General features: G+C 39.6%; 1 long non-coding RNA gene across 1 annotated transcript; it reads left to right on the top strand.

The window, feature by feature from the left end:
• The first annotated feature begins 2,821 nt into the window (after nt 1–2,821).
• On the top strand, nt 2,822–9,820 carry LOC149065302 (uncharacterized). Its single transcript, XR_016195643.1, has 3 exons — nt 2,822–2,919; nt 4,685–4,937; nt 9,629–9,820. It is a non-coding gene; the product is annotated as an uncharacterized LOC149065302 (long non-coding RNA).
• The last annotated feature ends 10,857 nt before the right edge of the window (nt 9,821–20,677 follow it).

The raw sequence follows: 20,677 nt of genomic DNA, 5'->3' as shown, positions 1-20,677 counted from the left end.
GCCCCAGACTGGCTTTATCTCGGGCTTCGGCTGTTGCAAATTCTACAACAGAAAAGAATGAGATTCATCCAGGGCCCCCAAAATGAAACCTGTAAACATGGGGCCCCCCGACTTGGAAGCTTGTCGGTCATCCCCCGGTGCGAGTGCTATGAAAAATTTTCATTTGTATTCGTTTTACCAACAAATAAAATCCAGGGCACCCAAAATGAAACCTGTAAACATGGGGCCCCCGACTTGGAAGCTTGTCGGTCATCCCCCGGAGCGAGTGCCATGAAAAATTTTCATTTGTATTCGTTTTACCAACGAATAAAATCCAGGACCCCCAACCAATTACCCGGGACACCAATTCGCATACTTTTGGTGGGGCCCCAGACTGGCTTTATCTCGGGCTTCCGCTGTTGCAAATTCTACAACAGAAAAGAATGAGATTCATCCAGGGCCCCCAAAATGAAACCTGTAAACATGGGGCTCCCGACTTGGAAGCTTGTCGGTCATCCCCCGGTGCGAGTGCCATGAAAAATTTTCATTTGTATTCGTTTTACGAACGAATAAAATCCAGGGCCCCCAAAAAATTACCCGGGACACCAATTCGCATACTTTTGGTGGGGCCCCAGACTGGCTTTATCTCGGGCTTCCGCTGTTGCAAATTCTACAACAGAAAAGAATGAGATTCATCCAGGGCCCCCAAAATGAAACCTGTAAACATGGGGCCCCCGACTTGGAAGCTTGTCGGTCATCCCCCGGAGCGAGTGCCATGAAAAATTTTCATTTGTATTCGTTTTACCAACGAATAAAATCCAGGGCCCCCAACCAATTACCCGGGACACCAATTCGCATACTTTTGGTGGGGCCCCAGACTGGCTTTATCTCGGGCTTCGGCTGTTGCAAATTCTACAACAGAAAAGAATGAGATTCATCCAGGGCCCCCAAAATGAAACCTGTAAACATGGGGCCCCCCGACTTGGAAGCTTGTCGGTCATCCCCCGGTGCGAGTGCTATGAAAAATTTTCATTTGTATTCGTTTTACCAACAAATAAAATCCAGGGCACCCAAAATGAAACCTGTAAACATGGGGCCCCCGACTTGGAAGCTTGTCGGTCATCCCCCGGAGCGAGTGCCATGAAAAATTTTCATTTGTATTCGTTTTACCAACGAATAAAATCCAGGACCCCCAACCAATTACCCGGGACACCAATTCGCATACTTTTGGTGGGGCCCCAGACTGGCTTTATCTCGGGCTTCCGCTGTTGCAAATTCTACAACAGAAAAGAATGAGATTCATCCAGGGCCCCCAAAATGAAACCTGTAAACATGGGGCTCCCGACTTGGAAGCTTGTCGGTCATCCCCCGGTGCGAGTGCCATGAAAAATTTTCATTTGTATTCGTTTTACGAACGAATAAAATCCAGGGCCCCCAAAAAATTACCCGGGACACCAATTCGCATACTTTTGGTGGGGCCCCAGACTGGCTTTATCTCGGGCTTCCGCTGTTGCAAATTCTACAACAGAAAAGAATGAGATTCATCCAGGGCCCCCAAAATGAAACCTGTAAACATGGGGCCCCCGACTTGGAAGCTTGTCGGTCATCCCCCGGTGCGAGTGCCATGAAAAATTTTCATTTGTATTCGTTTTACGAACGAATAAAATCCAGGGCCCCCAACCAATTACCCGGGACACCAATTCGCATACTTTTGGTGGGGCCCCAGACTGGCTTTATCTCGGGCTTCCGCTGTTGCAAATTCTACAAGAGAAAAGAATGAGATTCATCCAGGGCCCCCAAAATGAAACCTGTAAACATGGGGCCCCCCGACTTGGAAGCTTGTCGGTCATCCCCCGGTGCGAGTGCTATGAAAAATTTTCATTTGTATTCGTTTTACCAACAAATAAAATCCAGGGCACCCAAAATGAAACCTGTAAACATGGGGCCCCCGACTTGGAAGCTTGTCGGTCATCCCCCGGAGCGAGTGCCATGAAAAATTTTCATTTGTATTCGTTTTACCAACGAATAAAATCCAGGACCCCCAACCAATTACCCGGGACACCAATTCGCTTACTTTTGGTGGGGCCCCAGACTGGATATATCTTTTGCTTCCGCTATCGAAATTTTTCAACGTTAAAGCGGCAAGAAAACAATGAGATCCATCAAGGGCCCCTGGAAATGAAAACTTTTTACTTATACGTGAAATCTTCCCCGGGTACCCCGACCCTGCGTTGGGAGCACTGCTGTTGTGTGTGTATATTATACATATATATACCTCTCGGCATGGACCTCCCCCCCCCCTCCACAAAGGAAGGGCTGACAGGGGCCACAACGATTCTTATCACTTTTTGATTTTTCACACTATAAATTAATCACAGAGGGGCCCCTGAAAAGCTGGTTTGGGGGCTCGAAATCTAAATTCCAGCCTAAGGGCTCTGCTGTAGGATGTAGGAGCCTCTTGGTACATGCACATAACATGGTCCCGATGGGTCAAATGGGTCCCGATATGTGAATATCGACCCAATATCGATATATGATATCATATCGATATATGAATGTGAATATCGATATATGAATCGAACCCACTTCCGTAACAGACTTCCGTCACTCGGTTGCTTAGCAACAGGCCCTTTTCGAGTTTGTTTGTGATTTTATATTATAGAATAGATATATAGCAGTGCATGGTTGGCGTCAAAATTTCATTTTGTTCACAAGATCTTTCCGCCATTTCCTCCCTTTTGCGCTTTTTTTTTTTTTATCGAGGATTTGTTTGTTTCGTAATCATGTCGTTCGATGGCCAAAATAAACGGCTAACATCGGCTACTGTTAGTGCGTTCGGAATGTAAATGTATGCGGCACAAAATATTCTTCGCAATCATTTGACTGAAAGCAATGGACAAGAAATTCAACGTGAGCAGCATGTATTTTCATCGATCCAAGGTGAGTTGAATCGTTTGTTAAAATTATTCGTTAATAAGAGTTGAAAATCCCGATTTAACGAATTGTGTAAAACTGCCGTTTCCATTCCTTAATTCGAGGAAAATCGTTTTATCGGGGGTAACATCGATGCCGATATATGCACAGAAACTTCGTAAAAAAAAATTCGTCAAATCCGGGAAATCATTACACGACTCAATAAATTTGCTAGCCAGGGGCGTTCTAAGTGTATCACGGGCACCAGAGGCGTACACAGTGTTGGGGGACGTGACCAGGGACGGGGAGCTGGGACCAGGAGGGGGGTTCCAAATTCACCCTCTAACTATTTCTACATTGGCGTGCTAAAATGCCTGCTTGCCCCGGTTGACAAAGTATCTAGTTGAGCCCTGGCCTTGCCCCTCCCCAAGCTGACCAAAAATTAATTTATCGAACACTCCTGACAGCCCTCCATGCAAACAATTTTTCCTCCATCTGGCTAGAAATTGTTGCCCAGCAATAACCATGCTTACTGTCAAATTTAAACCAAATGTCACATTCATGCCGCTCTCCAGGACCCCAGTCCTAGAGGGGCAGTGGGTTTGGTGAGACCAGGGGCCATGAGCCAAATGTTGGCCTCACAAATAATGTACATTTATTTTGCATAATATTTTCCCTTTTAAGGCCTAGGGGCCTCCCAAGAAAATGTCAACCCTGGGGCACCAAGAAGGAGCGCTATGATCCCACACACACACTGGGGTAGTCCCGTGCGTTAAGACGACTCTGTTACTGCTATCAAAATAACAGTATTCCCAGTATTTTAACTGTCATTCCAGGCAAATCGGGGAAGACTCCGGTTTTTTGAATGTTGGCGTCTCCATTCCCGGCATGTGTTTTAAACCAAGGTTCAATGAGGATAACGTGATACATTCAAAAGACTGATATCAATTTATATTGAACAAATGAGCTAATTGGAATAAAGTAATGGTTTTCCCACTATAGGAAACATTGAAGAATTTGATAGTGATAATGAAAATTGAACATTTACATATTAATCTACTTCAATTACCAACCTTTAATACGAAATGCAGATACTAAATTCTGTACATTGTTTGATGCTTTCTGATACTGAAGAAAGGTCACTTTTGAATTACACAGATAATTTTTGTAATTATGTTGAAAACAGATGTTATATCAGGAATTGGTCACTAAAATTTGCCAAGCATGGTGGAAAATATGAATATTCTCTGCATGCTGATCTCAGTTACTGTTTCCTGGTGTGCTGGGAATGCAGTATCCGAATATTATAAAGCTGTTATTGCAATTGGCATATTTTTTGTTACTCTCCAGGAGACAAAAATATTTTTTGTTCACCTCACAATCAAACTGTCAGTGACTACAACTTTAAAATAACTGAAGAGTGAAGTTATGGCAGGCCTTAACCCTTTAAGTAGTTTTTTAAATTTTCCTGGTCTGCATTGCAACTGCCACATTAGAAATAAAGCTGTTAAGAAATTGAGATATTTTGGGATGACCGTAATAAAGCAGATCAAGTTTGATGAGATATCTCGGGATTGTCACTGTGAAGGTTAACTGCGATTTTTGTGGGGGAGAGGACCAAATGGGATTTTTCTGCTCCCGCCACTTTAGAATTTGATTGATTTTACACCTGTGTTTTTGTTTTCACCAAAAATTTGCTGCCCCTTTGAATTTGTTTTCCCCTTTGCCCTCCCCACCCCAGTTCTGGCTGTTCTGTGTTTTTGAAATGCATGATTTTTGTTTGTTTTTTTAGATTTTAATCTTTGGTAAGGCAGTCAAAATATTTCTATCAAAAGCATCAGAATGACATAAAAGAAAGAATGTGTAAGGAGCCCTTTGTGTCATAGATCAGCAGATGCACTGGCCAGAGATGTTGCAAAAGTCAGGGTAGCAGAAAGATGAATTCCTGCTGAAATAATATTACTTGAAAATTCCAGAATGTTTCAAGTGCAGCACTAGGAAAGTTACTTGGGACACACCAATAATTCTCCTATCAAAGCAGAGAGGTAAGAAATTGCAAGTGACTTGATTTGTCGTTTTTTCCCCCTTCAATGCACCTTTTGTAGTTATTGAGCTTATATCTCTTTAATATTTTATGTTGGCAGGAATGAGCCATTAACATGCTAATTAACACACCTAAATTTTTCTATATTCAATCCTTTTTTTTTTTCTTCAGAAATGCTAGACATGAAAATTACAGAGACAAACAATTTAAAAATCAATGTTATTTTAGAAATAATAGAAGCATGGCCTTCACTAGGGCCGGCTCAAGCTTAAATGCCATCCGGGTGCAAAGCCTCATGTGCCACACCTAAAGAAGACTCGCTGCAGGAGGCAAGAGTCAAATCATTATACTGTTCTTAATTCTGTACCTCGGAACCACATATGATAGTATGGCTCTGAGGTATAGAATTTTGCCAGATAACTCAATTCACATTTCAGCTCTTGTTGATGAGTCATCGTTGCTGACACTTTATAAATAGAAAAATATAATGCGGTAACTTTTATTTAAAAAATTATTTTTAAGCCGTTTTTGTCATTCTTGTTCTGGTATCACTGCCCCTAAGCTCTATCTTAAAGTTTTCTCAACAAATATATCAGAAAGGTATGTCTTAAAAGCATGATATATCATTTGCAGAGGGGTCATGCAAGTATTACGTCAGCATTGAAGGGAGAGGGGTTTCGGATTTGCTTACTTTTGATGACAAGGGGGGGGGGGGTTGGAGGTTGCTTATGTCATCAACCGCCCCTTTTTGAAGATATGAAATATTCTAAGCTGCTGACGGGGGCAGGGGGGGGGGTCAGTGTTTTGCTGACAAGGGGGGTGTCAAAAATGGCTGAAAATCTGCTTACGTAATACTTGAATGGCCCTAGAGCCGTATTTACAGAGGGGCTTAGCAGGCCCAGGACAGCAAATTGAAGAAATAAATAGTCACGGGAAGATTAGTATAACGGGAGGAGGACTCCGAAATTGACAAAAATGTACATCCGCCTCTGCCCAGGGAGAGAGGGACTGAGTCAGCGAGTGACCAAAAATAGTGGCCTTGAGTTTGCAAGCATGTACAGGACCAAAGTAAACTCCATAGAGTTTTCAAGCATGTGAGTGATCAGGCAAAAAGTGAAATAGAGAAATCTAGGGACCAGGTGAAGAGGAAAAGAGGGATGAAAAAAGTAAGAAACGGGTATGTTTACAGGTTGAGAAATACTGGCTGATACTGGGTAAGATAAGTGAAAGGTGGCAAAATTTTTATAGCCCACAGTCAGCTAAACTGTAAATTTGCCTCTGGTCATGTGAATTTTTAATATTCGAGGTTTTAAAATTTTTTGATGTCTAACTAAAGCCTAGGCTGCCGTCCCTTACAATCTGCTGCTCAGGTGCACCGCACCCCTTGTAGCCTTGCTTAGGCTACACGTGCCGCCCCCCCCCACCCTCACATTTGGTAGCAGTGCCTCTGACTGGCAGAGATGCCATTGACGCGTTATAGCGTGTCAAATACTCTGAATTTCGGAAAAGGAAGCATAAAAATTTTGTTCACACGTCCTCCGGGATGCGTTCATTCTTAGTTCTTAGAAGAAAAAAGTAGAGAGGAAAAAGCTCCCGACATTTTTTAACCGTGTATCGTGATCCCTCGACCTTGAAAAACTGGTTTTACTACTTTGTACACTACTGTATTGATATACCTGTGGGTTGTTGAAGATGAGGGATATTTTTGGTTGCTTCTCTGAATGAGGGGCCGTGTATTGCTATATACGGGAAATTACGGTACTTTTGTGGTGATCGGCCGGCATTCGAAGACAGTGTTTATTCGGCGTAAATTCGTCTTGTTCCTACAATATTGCGAATGTGCGGGGTTTTTTGTTTTTTTTATCATAAAGGATTGGAACACCCTTTCAAATTGTAAAACCTTCCCGATACCGTGGAAAGAAACCGAATCTATAAAAACTCGACCTTGAATATCTAGTTTTGTCATCTAGCTGCTATGCGGTAGTCACCATTTCGCATCGCAAAAATCATGGGTGTGTAAGCAGAATCGGAGGGGGCACAAGGATCTAATTCTTCACAGATAGTATAAAATAAATTATTTTATTCCGATATTTTAATTCTCTACAAAAATATTTTTAATTTTTGATCTCGGGGGGGGGGGGGAAGAAAGAGGCCCCTTATAACTTCCCTCCCAATTTTGTTTTTCGTGAAAATCCGTGTTTGGAACAATGGTAATCGACTAAAAATGCGATTTTTCTAAAGATTTCAAATTTGGAGTTGGCTATTCCTTTGAAAAAGCTTCTGGTTGCCATGGCGATCACACAGACCTACAACACAAATATGCATACATTGAACTTCAAATGCACGCATTACCAGGTTGGAGAATAGATACAGGGCCACAACTGGGAGGGGCAGGCGGGCCTAGTGTCCTGGGTTCTGGACTAGAGCGGTGCACCAAATTCACACTTTATAACTGCTTGTTCTATATTATATGGGTGTGCCAAAATGTATACTTGCCCCGTTTGAGAATGTATCTAGTTGCGGCGCTAGATAGATAGATAGCACCACCTACTGAACACAAAACACTCCAAATGCTGGGCACGCACACATAAGCACACTTAAGTTTCTTCAACACAAATCTGACATAGCACCCACATTCAGGTGTTAAAATATGTGACAGTTAAATGGTGACAGATCAGAGTTGTGGACCATCAGGGAAGGAAAATAAAATCATTTTAGCAGGATAACCAAAGTATGAATAGGGAATAAGAAGATGGTGTCTGGAGAAGAGAGAGAGAGAGAATCTGATTTGCTTTAAATTTGATCAGAAGATATTGAAAATGCTAAGATATTTTTAAAAAAATGTAAAATCAATCAGAAGGGAATTCATACATTGATTATTAGTAAATACATAAATGTGTGCATTCAACTGTTAATTAAAGTGAATCCTGCTTATAACGATTTTCAAAAACCGTCATAAAAAACGTAATAAATAGGAAAACACTTTAAACAGGAAATCGCAATGAGAATTACTTATTGTTAGGACCATGAAAATAAGTTGTATCAAGTGGAAAAACATTCTAAATGGGAGAAACGTTATAAGTGGGATCAACTATATATTTGTTTTAGATTTATTACATGTGCAAAATTCCATATGTTAATCATTACACTTCTGAACTTCCATTCGGCATCAACTAAATAAAATCATTCTCTTGACAAGATTGTTTCTTCCGCTATAGATGGATGCATTTATTATGATGTGTTTCCAACTTGCATGATGTTGCTTAGTAATTTACACATTTTCATTGTTTCACATATTTAATGAGTTTTTGTAAAAAAAATAGACAAACACTAGACCTTTTCCACTTTTTGTATTAAAATGTAAAGTCCAACGGTATTTATGTTGGAACAACATATCTATTATTTTGAAACAGCAATTAGTATGCAGAATTCAAGGCTTTATACAAAAAATAGTTTGTTTTTTAATCAGGGGAACTCTTTAAGTGCTAAGTTTAACTCCCTATAGTTCTCTACAATTTTTTTCCATGTACAAAATCTAGAAAAAGTGCAGAAAGAAAGCTGTTCTATATCTAGGGATTAAGTTTAAGTCTATATTTTATCCCAAAGATCTTCTATGCTTATTTTAATCAAGAACTTCACATTTCAATAACATGTATACCATATATACTAGGTTACTTTCACTTCAATATAAGTTATGAAAAGGAAAAACAGAATTTAAATCAAGCTGATTCAATTTGCTTTCCCCCATAGCTCAAGGCTTGATAAATCCTAGTCGACATGGCAACTGTAAAATTGGTATTTCCGTCTGAAATTCATGTGATTGCTAAAAGGGAGTTTTAATTTTAAGCAGGAGGATTTAAATTTAGTTTTTCTAAGGGTGACTCAAAATTTTCTGATTTCATTGCAGTGTGTCTTGCAACATGAGAAGAAGTCATTATGTCTCTGAAAAGTTGAAAAACATTATTTAGGACTGTTTCGAGGAAAAATCATGCTTGGGGGGGTTTTTTTTTTCCTTTAAGCTAAAAATTTTTTTTAATTCAGTCATCAGGTGTTTAATTCATGTACCTTGTGTTCCATAGCTCCCTTGAGAAAGTGTTTCAAACAAAAACTGAATCTGGACAATTAACAGGGAACTGAAGTTTCTTTTTGATCATACATTTGTTTGCCTCCATTGGTGGAAGTTAATTGCAAAAGCAGCTGCACACGTACAGGGATTATAACTGCTAATAATAATCAGATAGCCTATCAATTTCATGTGCAAGCAAAAATTATCATCCAGAGTACAGAAATGTTTGTCGGGGAGGGGGAGTATTACACTTTCTAATCTCCTACATAGTTTTGTAGACAATGATAATTTGGGGAGTGAAAAAAGATATGGTTAAACCAATACCAAATGATAACATTATACATGATTCCAATAAACCGCGTCTACTGTATTGTGTAAGTAGAATTTTGGCCATTTAGCATTTTTTTTGTTCCATGCATTGCTAAAGGGAAAATGAGATTGTTTCACCTGTTCTGCCATCTTTTTAGAAATAGCCCATCTCTTTTGAAACACTGTCTGTTTGCTCACCCTTGCTTCAGTTAAAACCCTATTCCCAGCATCAGTTCACTTGGGCAATTTGCCTGTTGTGGCCGTAGAGTTTGTATTTGTGTTATTAATTGTTACAATTGTTTTCATTCTCTTTCCAGATAAAATGAAAGCGGGAGTCTCTCTCCACAAAACATTAGATGATATCAGAGATTCGTTAGTTTCAGTTCTGGAGAGGAAACAATCACCAAAAAAGACAACATCAACAGGTGTTTGACACTTTTATGCTGAGAAAGCAAAAATGATCAAAAGTCCTTTGTATGTGCATAGTGGCTGCAGTCGTATACATTGTAAATGAAAGTTAGCGGATATATATATTTTTTCATCAATAAATATTTCAGTTTCAATTTATTTTGTGATTTATTTACAAAAATGATGTGAAATTTCCATTGAACTCTCAAGACTTGCTAGGATTTAGAGTGGGGGGGGGGGAAGCGGGTGCCTCTATAAGAGTGTTAGAGCTTTAAAATTTTTCTACACATATATCTGATGCCTATTTTTCATTACTGTTTTAATTTGTTTATATTCACCAGTTCTTGAATTTTGATGATATTCAAGAAGTGGAAAGATATTTAAAATGACATTGAATTTTAGAAATACAAAGGAATTCGTGTATCGCTTTCTGACAGGAATGGTAGCCTATTAAAAAAAGAATGCTATTACCCTTTCAGACCTGACTTCAATAACACACCTACAGTCAGAGCTAAACTCACTAGATTAAAAATATCTACAGCAAGAAAAAAATTTACCAAATTTTGTGCTTTCTGGGTTTTCAAAATGTCTAGGGGGGGGGTCTATCCAAGTTACCTGATGGACCAAGGTAGTAGTTCTGTTCTTGACGAAATGCCAATGGATAAGGATATTTCTTACGTTGTGTGCTTATAGCAGGGTGTTCCGTGAACACACAGTACCCATGAAATGAAGGCCACGAACTCTCCCAAATAATAATTAGTACATAGACATATAAAAAAAATGAGGTGATTGTTTTCTTATCTCCAAGCCATCATTCCTCTAATAATTATAGTGATTAAAGCACAAAAATTAGGTGAAACGTGAAAGCAGAGAGAAGATTTTGAACAGCTCACAATTTATTTGCGTTATATTTCCTATACTTTAAGTGTAAAACCCCAAAGCATAATATAAAGGATATTTTCTTTCGATATTTTTTCAAATTGTTTTTGACCAAAATATTAAATTTTTTTATAACTTTTGGGGAGAAGGCATGGGTCTTCTGAGCACCTCCTTGCTTGTGGGGCTTGAATCCCAGAACTGTTGTTCTTGTATATGTCAGCGGTTCTGCACTTTTTTTTCAATGTTGCACATTAGTAAGCATACACAGTAATGATTAAAAAAAACTTCAAATTAAAAATATGAACATACAAAATAAATAAAAAATTATAAAAATTCAGAATTGATAAAAGAGGTGATACGTGATTAAAAGCTAATGTGAGCGTTAATTCCAATAACCCAATTGTTGAAATTTTAGAACGAATGGAAAAAAATACGTAGTTAAAAATTTATGAGACGGACTGCAAATTGTGCAGTTGTGAAAATTGCAAATTTTCGAGAAAAAAAATTTGCGAATCAATAAAAGCCTCTTCAATTGTCCATCAATGCCGGGGTGAGGTTGGTTCCATCCCCCCTCGAAATGTAAGAAAAGGCCAATATATATGTAATAACATGGTACAATCGTCTGTTCTACTTTTTGTCACCCCCCCCTCCCTCCGAAATTAATTTCTGGCTACGGCCGTAGGCAGAGTCGCAACTAAATGCTTGGGCACCCCCTTATCAATACCTTCTAGAGCAGAAGGCAGCAGCTTCTGCTCTAGGCGGTATTGCCCTTATAATGTTGAAGGTGAGGTTAAAGGATGAAATTTTCGTCCCCACTGGTCCGTGGCACCAGACCAACTGTTCGCCCCTGGGGTCCATTGATCTAGTGGCTCTTTTATTGTTAAAACACCACTAATAAGAGTAATGACGAAAATGTTTTCGCTTACACGGACCAACTGGAATTTTTCCATGGACCCCCTCGCTTCAATTACCCTTATGCAATGGTGCTCAACCTTTGGGGGAAAAGTGGGCCACTTTATTTGAAAATGTGTCGTGCGCCACTTAAATCCTGTCGAAATATGCCTCGGAGGCCACTTGAGTGATCTAGAGCTAGGCCACGGGTAACTTGAGTGATGTGAAACTGCATCGCAGGCCGTTCAAGTGCTCTGAAACTATGCCACACGTCCCTTAATTACTCTGGAACTGTGCCGCACATCACTTAATTGATCTGTAAATACGTCGTGGGTTACTTGAGTGGTTCATAAATGTGTCGCGGGCCACTTGAGTGTTGTGGAATTCTCAAATGAACTGTGTATATGTCGCTGGTCCCTTGAGTGATATTAAACTGTGCCAAGAGTCATTCAAGTGCTCTTTAAATGTCCCACGAGTCACTTAAGTGCTGTGTCACCGACCGTTTAAGTGTGCGAGGAACTGTACGGCGGATTACTCAAGTCATCTGTAAATTTTTACAAAATTAAGTTTGAGGTCGCGGGTCACATCAGATCGCTCTGAGTGCCAAATTGGCCCGCGGGCCATGGGTTGAGCATGCGTAATGTAACAACAGCAGAGTGGTATTGAATGCACCCAATATCTCTCAGAGACAAAAATCCACTAAATGACTTTTACTAGAAATGACGTGATAACGGGAAATTTAAAATGTTCTCAGAGTTCTATGTAATTTTGTCCCGTAAAATACAGAGTACATGGTCATGAGGTTTCCCGACAGAGTTCTGTCTTAAAAGATAGCAACACAAAGTTATCTTGGCGACTTGTTTCAATGATGAAAAAGTATGATTTCTTGCCAAATATGACAAACTGATAAGTCAATTCCCCAACCGCCAATCGTGTCACTGTGCATTTTGGCATTAACGGCTCGTCCTATTTCGTTCTCAATCAATCAATCAATGGTTTAGTTTTAGCAGGGTTTTTGGCTACAGCAAGGCCCTCTCCCTGCGGCTGGTAGAGATTTTCTACATTAAAGAAAAAAAATATTAATCATTGTCGACTGCTCCCAGAAATTAAGAGCAAAGGAAAACAAAATAAAGGGAAAGGAAGAGTGGGATATCTTCAGCTGCACAGGGCAACGATGCAGCACTTCTAAAGCTAGAGGCCCTCTATTTTAGTCATGATAGAACAGAAAGAAAAAAAACAATCAATCAAAACGATGGGATGCCCAAATATATTTTTGGACCAAACAAGAAATAATGTTGGGAGGAAGAGAAATCAGATCCGACCACTCTAAAATGTAGTTTTTTGAAACAGGATCAATGAGGATAAACTTGCGAATATTTTGATAGAAAGGACACTGGAAAAGGAAGTGATAAGCAGATTCTTCCATTGGACAATTGAAACAGTAGGGGTCTCTATGTCTTTTAATAGTGTGTAAGTACTTGTTGAGCGGAGCTCGCTCGCAAATGAGTTTGTAAAGAAGGTTTTCAATTTTTCGAGATGACATCTTTCTGGAGATTTTTTCAACAAAATTGAGGAAAATAGAAAATTGAGATGGACAAGCCACTTGAAGTTGATTCCGCCAAGTTGATGTGAGAATGTCTCGGGTTCTGACTTTGTAGTCTTCAATGAAGAAACCTGCTGGAGTTGTCAGAGGAACAGAAGTGGTGGCTAAATTATGGACTGCTTTATCAATAATTTCATTCAGAGAGATGTTGACATGGCCTGGAACCCATACAAGAGTTAGCGAATTTATCTGAGAACAAATATGCGCAATAACGTTATAGAGCAACAAGATGACAGAATGTGAGTGGATGCTAATATTATTCAGGGCAAGGAGAACTGCTTTTGAGTCTGAAAAAATTGTGATGTTTGGGTTGTCTTGGATGTTGAGACAGTTGAGGCCATATGCAATTGCAAGAGCTTCAGCGGAGAAAACAGATGCATCCGGATGTGCAGTACATGTTTTCGTGACATTAGCCTGGGGGAAAAAAGCACCAAGAGTTGTATATTTGGCTTTTGAGGCATCAGTAGCAATAATGATGTTGTTGTTCACCGATTCAAAATATTCATTGAAAAGAATTGAAGAGAGGTTGCTTTTAGGCGTTTTTTGGAATTCCCAAACATCAGTTTGAATGAAGACATTGTTGACAGACCATGGAGGAACCTTGTACATGAATGGGATAAATGAGTGCAGATTTAAGAAAATAGATAAGTTGGCGCATCTATTTTTCCAAAGAGCAGTATTTCCAAAGACAGAAGAACGATTCATAGTAGGAAGAGTAAATTTTTGAGATGGTGAGCTAACTGCGGTGATGAGAGCCATATAAGTTCTGTTTAGAATAATGTTCTCCAATGATGGAATTTGAAGGAGGGATCTCATCTTAATGACCGAGGTGCTTCTGGGAAGACCAAGAATAGAGCGAATGGCTGAATGATATATGGGATCCAGAGAAGATAGAAGGGATTTCGAGCAGTTTGCCCAAGCAATTGCACCGTATCCCAAGATATTTGAAATAATGGATAAGAAAATCGGTTTTAACATTATGTAGGGAATGGCTCTAGCTGACCGTGCAACAGAGTGGCAGATGTTATTTGAGAAAGCTCCTGTAGATTTGAGATGAAGAATTTGTTTCTTCCAGTTCAAGGTTTTGTCGAAATAGATTCCCAGGATTTTGATGAAAGGGTGGTAAGGAATCTGGGAGTTATGAATTTTAAAATTTCGTTCTCACGTGTTTTTTTTTTTTTCAATCTTCAATCGTTGCAATCTTTATACATATTTATTATTATTTGCACTTATTTAGCTATATTTTGATTGTACTTACGCTAAATACCGTGATTATTATTATTTGCGTTTATTCACTTAATTTACTTAATTCACTTATTTGCGTTGATTGTCATTGCGTAACGCAATGACAAAACTGTTCACGTGAACACAATAATGATTCATTATCAGGACTTCAAGCTCATCGGAAAATATAAATAAGGGGCCATTCAAGTATATTACGTAAGCAGATTTTCAGCCATTTTTGACCCCCTCCCTTCCACCCTTGTCAGCAAAAGTCGGCAAAGGAAAGTTGTTTCCCGGTCTCCAACAAAAAAATTCATCGTTTCTAAGTGCAATATTCACTGAAATATTCGAAGAAAGTTGGAAAAAAACCATCATTAAATGCGAGGAAACCATTTTACCCGCATTTAATGCTGTTTTTGTTCCCCCAAATTTCCTCAATTTTTCGAATTCGCATATCTCGGTGAATATTGCACTTGGAAACGTGAAATTATTTTAGTTGTCATTGGAAAGGACGGAGCAACAACTTCTTAATGGGGTTCTTTGGCACACGGGGATGGTATAAAAAGTTGTTTTCTTTTATTTTATAACTATACAACCCCTTACAACATGAATGACATATCTGAGTTGGACACGTGATTTGGATACTTTTTCTAGTTGGGTATGTCTTTAAGACTAACGGCTCGCAAGTAGTGCCATACGCCCTGTTACCCATGCAGTCTGCATATACACGTAAAAAAATAGTTTGAGACGAAATACAGTCGACTCTAGTTTTAACGAATACCGTTATAACGGAAAAAACTTCGTTTTAACGAAAACTTTTCTAATACATCTACACTGCTCAAAACAATTAGGGGAGCACATGGTTTTAACAAAATTACGCAAAGATGTATACCGATAAGTAACATAAAATGAATCATCCATAATTTAAAGCCTAGCAGGAAACGGAAGAAGAAAACTTCATATGCAAATCAAAGTTCATGACGTCAAAAACCAGAAAAAGGAGATAAGGGCAGAAATCGGGATGTTGCAGAAACGTCTGTTTTACTGCCGTAACTGTGAAATTCGATTGCGCAGTATTTTTTTTTGAGACAAGGTGACTTGAGGATGTCTCAACAACGTGATTTACCGGAATCCATGGCATGGCGTGTTATAGGCAGACTGGAATCCGGGCAAACACAACGTAGTGTCGCGGACGCTGTTGGAGTCGCCAGAAGTGTTGTTGCAAGGCTGTGGAATCGATTCCAAGAAACAGGAAATGTTAGACGTCGACCAGGGCAAGGTCGGCCACGCGCCACTGCAGCAACTGATGACCGGTATGCACGGTTAACAGCCCGTCGAAACAGAACAGAGAATGCTACGCAGCTGCAAAGACGGTTGCTCTTGGCAACAGGACGAAGGGTGTCCAGCCAAACAGTACGTAATCGGCTTCATGAGGGAGGGCTCTATTCACGTAGGCCAATGGTCTGCATTCCGTTGACCCCACGCCACCGTGCGGCCCGAAGAAGAAGATGGGCTGCTGAACATCGAGATTGGGAGCAACATGATTGGAGCCAAGTGCTGTTTACAGACGAGTCCCGATTCAGTCTGGAGTGTGACATCCGACGTGTTCTGGTATGGAGGGACAGGGGCACTCGAAATAACCCCGCATTCATTCGTTGAAGGTCACAATACAGACGAGCTGGTTGGATGGTATGGGGTGGAATCAGCATAGGCGGACGTACGGACCTGCATATCATTCGGAATGGCACTTTGACGGGCCGAAGGTATGCAGACGAGATACTGCGACCTCATGTCATCCCTTACGCTGGAGCCATTGGAGATTCCTTTGTTTTCCAGGATGATAATGCCCGACCGCATAGAGCTCGTCTGGTGGAGAACATGCTTGAAGCTGAAACAATACAGCGTATGGAATGGCCAGCGTGCTCTCCTGACCTGAATCCAATCGAGCATGTTTAGGACATGCTCGTACGATGCATTGCTGCGTGACCAAGGCCGCCTGTTACTGTCCGAGACTTGCAGATTGCACTTGTTGAGAAGTGGAACAGTATTCCCCAAAGTCTGATCGATAACCTCATCGCATCCATGGCAAACAGGTGTGCAGCAGTCTTAGCTGTTCGAGGAGATCACACGCCCTGTTAAAACTCATGCATCATGTCTAAACAGTACTTTTTTTTATCGTTTACATGTAACCAAATTGTTGCCCTAAATCATCTTTTCATGTTTTTTCCATATTTTCAAAGAATTAAAGCTTAATTCCAAATTTTTTTACGTCTTTTTTCTGTATTGCGCATTGATACGCGTGTACTATCCATTGTATGCCAATCGGTGGCTATCTCGCACGGTTTTCTTCACTTTTTTGCTTGCTTCCCCTAATTGTTTTGAGCAGTGTAGTTTACATAGGAACAATATAAAAATCTGAAATTTAACGAAATTTCTTTATTACCCCGGTCTCTTGGAGTTCATTATAATGGGGTTGACTGCATTCCCACCAAAAAAAATCTGATATTTTTGCAATTTTTGATGTGAAAGAAGCCCTTTTTATAATGATTATGTCATTTTACTTTTATAAATTTAAGATGGAAACAAAAGAAAGAAAGGGTGGGGAGGGGAAAAAAAAGAAAAATGGCCAAGGGGGCTCGGTTGTACGTAAATGCCTTGAAATTCCACTTGTGCGCACGGGGATTCGGGCCTCACTCGCAGTTTTATGACAAAATTTGACATTTATGAGACGTTTGACTACGGTTACGATTAACCTCTCTATATATAGCTCTTTCAATATTAAAATATTTCATTTATACGAAGCACAATTTCAATTATTTGGCATTTTCATTTTGACTCGAACTCCAAATCTTTGGCATTTAGACATCATTTCCAACTATCAAATCCACGAGGTTTTTGCAGATTGTGAAAAATGCGTCGCTGAATTGGTTTCGCATGCGTATTATCAACACTAAAAACCACAAATTTTAGGTTGAAAGATACAAAGATACGCATTGAGCCGGTTGTGGACATTTCGTGAGACTTGCGTGAGAATTTATTGCACTTTTTTGAGAAATCAGCAGATGCAGTAAGTCGCCCGTTTAGAATTTTTTTTCTAATGTTGAATATTGGTCTTACAGGGTAGCAAAATTGCATTGAAATTATTTGGGATGTTGCAGGCCAGTAGGCTTAAGTAGTAGGGGAGTTAATAGGAAGCATTACAGTTTAGATTAAAAAAACTTTAAAGATGTGGTGTCAATCTTAGTCCTACGAAGTCCCAATACATTATCTGCTTGGATTGCATATAGAAACCAATCAGCAAACCAAATGACGTTACGATCGTCTTAAATATGTTTAAAATCACGTTTTTCCTGTTAAATTGAAATGAATGGCATATGAACACTTGCGATTTTGAAACAACAGCAAATTTATGCAATGACAGTTTCTTAAGTTATACAGCAATTTAATTTCGCGGGTATTTTTCCTCATGTATGATTTGGTCTCTTGCAGTTCGTTATAACTGAATTCGACTTTATTTCTTTTCAGTGGAGGCAATGGGTGTTGGAACACCCCTCCCCAAAAATTCATTGAAAAAATACCCCAGAGCAATCGTTCTTTATTCGATTTTTATAAATATATTCCCCATCAGACCACTCAAGTTTAGAGGTGTCGCGAGTTCGATACCCGGTTCGTCTTTGTCAGAAAACTTTCCTGACACAGGAGTACAACAAAAAATGGTGACTTGACCGCAGCAAAAAATTGCTATCGCACGGAGTCCCCCATCGAGGGGTTAGCGCACCAACCTCTCGTTGAGTATAAGAAACAAGCCTGCCGTTCGGAATCGGCAATAAATTGTAGATCCCGGTCTAATTAGCCCTCTTGTGCAGAAAATGACCGTGGTGCGACAAAAATGATCAATGATCAGACCACTTAGTGCCGGTTAAAGATAGCTTTGAGCTAAACTAGATGGCTATCCGTCTGTAATTGCAGGAAAACGATGGGGTTTTTTTACACACAAGCTTTCATTTCTCACCCATCTACTTCTTGGATTGCATTTACTACCAGCACTCAAAAAAATGTCAATGAATGGTCAACAAATCTTTGTCTGCTTTCTTTATGGCAGCCCTCTTTGAATGAAAAGTCTTCGAACACACACAACTTTCTGTCTTTACAGTTACATTTTGCTTTAAACCTCTTCTATAGTTTGTGTCAGGGCGTACTGTCATCCCCAAGTCATAAACCCACCGAGATTACATGAACCACTTTTTTTATTTCCTTCCTCATGTTAATGTTACATGAATAGCGGAAAATAATTGCGAAAAATATATTCTACGCATTTTTTGTTTGAAATTAAATTTTTTTAGTCAGAGTGACTAAAAAAATGTAATTCCACAAACTTCAGTAGCCGTGGCTCCCCTTTTGCCATATTTTCATCCGTTCCCTTCCCCCCCTGGAATATCCTAGGGCCCCCCGGAGGTCACATGGCCTCCGGTTGAGAACCACTGATCTACATAACTATACCTTCAATAACAATATTCCGTATTTTTTCTTCTCCTTTTACCAAATAATTACCCTCAACCTCACGAAAGCTGTACAGTAATTTCATGATCGTCTCTCTTCCAACTTCCAAAAAATGTCAAGTTTTCAAATGTTTGTACCCCTGTTAATTCACTTCCCGGTTAATCAAAGTTCCACTATACTTCGGATTGCGTTAGCTCACCCTTGTTTCCATTGATGTTTGTCACAAGAAAACTTTTGGCTTCAAGTATATTTATATGAACGTGTGATGTACTTGCTAATGCCCCCGAAAAGGAAAGAAACTGTTGATGAGATAGCACTTACAAGATTAAGTCGTGGTCGATAGCATTGTATTGATGATCTGCTTCCAGTTGGGTCTTGATGAATTATGAGACGATCAGCTGAATTGAGATAACTTAAAAAATCTGTACAGTAATACTCGACGATGTTAAGAAATAAATGTCAGTGTTGTATATTTTTTTCTCCTCTTATATAAATATACACCACTTTTCGATATCCTAAATAAAAATTTCTCATATCTCCGTGAACAACCATCTGTCGGCTATTACCCTTTGTCACTACAGTAGTTTTTGAGAAGGTTTTCGTCTGGTCCATGAACTAATACTTCTGTGAAGTCTGTCTATGCGTTTTTCGGTTTTTTCTCTTATGGTTGGTTCGCGTCTGGACATCATAAGCACTGTGCTGACATTGCCTGAAGAAATTACAATAACCGGGTAATCACACTGATGTAAACTACGTACATGGAAAGAGTTTTTGGAAATTAGTGATGCCTGAAATTTTTTTTCTAGGAAGTTCTCGCGCCTCCTTTTAGGGGAAGATCAGAGGCTTCTAGGGAGGCGTGTTTCACAGATTACTACTGCCCGTATACTTTAAACGACACTCAACGTTGCCTCACTCCGGGGCAATCATTGGTGATTCCCATGCCACACGCCACTGTGGAACATCAATGGTCAAAGCACCATTGCAAAAAACAACAGCAAAGAAATGACATTCACCTTGAACGCATTATTGCTGTCCCCTAAGGTTTGTGCGGTTTTATGTCCAACAAAGACTTTATTACTGTACAGATTTTTTAAGTTATCTCAATTCAGCTGATCGTCTCATAATTCATCAAGACCCAACTGAAAGCAGATCATCAATACATTGCTATTGACTTAATCTTGTAAGTGCTATCTCATTAACAGTTTCTTTCCTTTTGGGGAAATTAGCAAGTTCATCACACGTTCATATAAATATTCTTGAAGCCAAAAGCTTTCTTGTGACAAACATCAATCGAAACAAGGGTGGGCTAACGCAATCCGAAGTATAGTAGAACTTCGATTATCGGGAAGTGAATTAACAGGGGGGTACAAAAATTTGAAAACTTGAAATTTTTGGAAGTTGGAAGAGAGACGATCATGAAATTACTGTCCAGCTTTCGTGAGGTTGAGGGTAATTATTTGGTCAAAGTAGAAGAAAAAATACGGCATATTGTTATTGAAGGTATAGTTATGTAGACTATTCAAACTTGTTTTGCGTTAAAATACAGGTTTCTAAATCCGAATAACGAGAAGCAAAAACAGCAGAAAACAATGACTATAGACAGTTCAACTAGGGGGAGCAGGTGGGTCTGGTGCCCTGAATTCATCAAATAACTACATAATTGTAATAAATAGGTTTTTCCTGTATATTCTCGCTTCAATTTAAATGTGATTGTCTGTTTAAAATGGGTACTTCCACTGTTTGATTTAAATTATTGGTGCTGCCATCTAGTCTCAAAATTAGGGATGGCTAGAGCTTGGAAGTTCAGGAACTACAAATGGTCGAAATAGGCAGGAAAGAAGGCACTAAAAATGCCTAATGC

This window comes from Pholcus phalangioides, unplaced genomic scaffold, assembly GCF_987345545.1.
Source record: "Pholcus phalangioides strain wild (caught in Gottingen) unplaced genomic scaffold, Ppha-v1.0 ptg000040l_1, whole genome shotgun sequence".
NCBI classification, from domain to species: Eukaryota; Metazoa; Arthropoda; class Arachnida; order Araneae; family Pholcidae; genus Pholcus; species Pholcus phalangioides.
This window is presented reverse-complemented; position numbering and strand designations above follow the sequence as displayed.